The 2667-nt window shown below is 55.8% G+C and overlaps 1 long non-coding RNA gene across 1 annotated transcript in view; it reads right to left on the bottom strand.

Annotated features, from left to right (window-relative positions):
• LOC112483775 overlaps positions 1-2667 on the bottom strand; it is a 26252-nt gene that overhangs the window by 14808 nt on the left and 8777 nt on the right. Inside the window, exon 2 of the long non-coding RNA XR_003047750.1 lies at positions 1944-2011. This is a non-coding gene — a long non-coding RNA (uncharacterized LOC112483775). The remainder of the gene's footprint in view (positions 1-1943; positions 2012-2667) is intronic.

The raw sequence follows: 2667 nt of genomic DNA, 5'->3' as shown, positions 1-2667 counted from the left end.
GGGGAGTGAGGGGGGCCGGGGGGCTGCGGGCTCTCCCTCGGTGACCCGTTGCCATGGGAGCCCTTTCACGCTGTGTGATGTCGGGCCATTTGCTGGTCCGCCTCCCCCAGTAAACTACGCCCCTGGAGGAATGGGACGTGCCATGTGCCGTTTGTCCTGGTGACCAGCTTAGTGCCGGGCACAGGTTGGGCGTTTCGATGAAGCTGTCGGGTGAAGGAGGGCATGACCGTGCACTGGGACATTCAGAAGGCCCTGTGCAGGGCTGCGGGGTGTGGGGGGTGGCTCTCCAGCCGCCGCAGGAAGGAGACACATCTAATGATTTGGTCCCCACAGCCTCGGTTTGAGTCAACAGAGCCGTGTGACCATGATAAGACCGTGAGCTGAATGATGGTGTCTAGAATGAGGACAGACTTCTGGTCTTTCCAGCCTTCAGAACAAGGAAGCTCAGCTTGAGAAGCACATGAGCCAACTGGAAATTACGTAAAGAAGGGCCGTGGTCACCAGCACCGAGGCGTGTCTAGCCCCGAGTTCCCAAGCAGCTGTCCTCACATCAGCCATCGGCCTTGCTAGAGCCTCTTGGGGATCTTTATGGATCCAGGTTCCGGGCCTGAGCCTCGGGCTGTCCCCGGCTGAGTCAACGAGTGTGCCTCGAAGCCACATCCCCATCACAGGGAGGAGAGGGGGCCGAGTGGGGTCCTGAGCCGGGACTGGAGAACCGTCTTCAGTGCTGGAGAGCTGCCCGTCACAAGGGTCCGAGCCCTGTGTGTCCTGGGCAGCAGGGCTGGGCCTGGCGAGCGGAAAGTGGCTTCCTGGGGACATGGACAGTGGCCACTGCTCCCTGCCTGGGCCGTCATGCCTGCCTGGCTCACGTCAGGGCTGCTGTGAGCTCTGGGAAGTGCAGGGGACAGGACAGGGTGGCCTTCCATGCTCCCAGGGTTCTGGGAGGTATTGCAGGGTCAGCACTGTGAGCGTCACCACTTCCCATCATCCTCGGCTGCCAGTTAACAGAGGGCCTAAGTGACAGGCTAGGCGCACCAGACCCTACGCTACCAAGTAGGGCAAAGCGTCTGTCGGCCGAGGGGGCCTGCGCGCCTTCCAGTGGGTCTACTTAAATATGAGAACGTGGACGGGGGGCGCCGTCCTTCCTTCGTGTGCACTGGGGTCGGGGCCCAGCCCTCTGGTAAAGGCCCCTGTGGCTGCCTGAAAGATGGGCCAAAGATGTCTACGCCCAACCCTCGGAACCTGTGACTGTGTTACCTGACGTGGCAAAAGGGACTGTGCGGATGTGCCGAAGCATGCTGAGTGGGGGATCACGCCAGAGTATCTGCTGGGCCCCATGGACCCACACGTGTCTATAAAGTGGGACGAGGAGGCAGGAGCGTTGGAGAGGAACACGTGACCGCTGGCTCTGAAGACAGAAGAAGGGACAGACGCCCGCGGGAACCGGAAACGCCGGGAAACAGACTCTCCCCTCGCGCCCCTGGAAGGGAGGCAGCCGCTGGCACACGGGCAGTGGCCCAGAGAACCATTTTGGACTTCTGCCTCCGGAGCCCCGAGAGGGCGAACAAGGGCTGTGAGCGACTGTGTTTGCGGTCATTTCTCACAGCAGCAGCAGGACACTAAGGCAGTTCAACCTCTGTGATGACCAACGTCTGCCACCCGAGTGTGGGGAGGCACCAGAACGGGGTGCCCAGCAGAATCTGGTCAGATCTTTACCGCGGTCAGTGCTCCCTGAACCCTGAAACTCTGCCCTCTCCACACTGAACCCACGGAGCCCAAGGGGTCTGTGCCCTCCAGTCTGGGAAACACGGCAGCGAAAGTTCCGCACTGTCCCGCACGAGGCACATCGTCACACCCAGTTCATACGGTGGCCGCACGCAGGAGCTAGCATATGCGTTTGGGTTTTCACTGAAATGAAAACAGAACAAAACCGAAAAATTTACCTGCCGGTCGTCTTCCCTTTCTCTCTTGTTAGGAAATCACATATTCGGAACGTTTAAGTAACACGGGTCTGAAAGGAAGAAAAGAAGCACTCAGACGATTATTATTAACGTTTCAGTACACAGAGGGGGTGTGTGTGTACACGATAGGATGTATTACAATATGCCATTCGGTAGCACGCTTTTTCACTTAGGAACATGTCACTAAAGGTCAAACACGTCAGTAAACACATTTCTGCAATGTGTTCATTAATGCTACACATCGCTTCAGCATCTCGACGCACTATTTTATATAAACGATTAATAGAAAGGTTATTGCTGATTTTTTCTTAGCATGAGCAACATGGAAGAAAACATATTTGTAGCGCTTTTTTCTAAAGACGTCTGATTATTTCCTTTACAGAAATACTTAGAAGTATGGATTCGTTTTATTTTTAAAATATGTGTATTTTAAGTTTTGCTGCTGATTACTTCTCGCAACAATCAAACTTGTACCTCTCCAACAACATGTATGTACACATGCTGCGCGCACACGCACACACACGCGCACACACACACATGTTCCACGGCGGGTTTGCTCAGCCTCCAGAGGTTTCAGGCAGATACTTCTCCCTTGTTCTCTTGAGCCTGGAATTTCTCCGGCCTTAGCTTCCTCATTTGTCCTGAACAGACTGAAGACCGCGGTGCCTCCCTCTTCACATTCCACGTCAAGCCTGGCCCAGGAGGC

Source organism: Pteropus alecto, unplaced genomic scaffold, assembly GCF_000325575.1.
Source record: "Pteropus alecto unplaced genomic scaffold, ASM32557v1 scaffold60, whole genome shotgun sequence".
Classification (NCBI taxonomy): domain Eukaryota; kingdom Metazoa; phylum Chordata; class Mammalia; order Chiroptera; family Pteropodidae; genus Pteropus; species Pteropus alecto.
The sequence above is the reverse complement of the archived record's forward strand: the minus strand, read 5'-3'. Positions and strand labels throughout refer to the sequence as shown.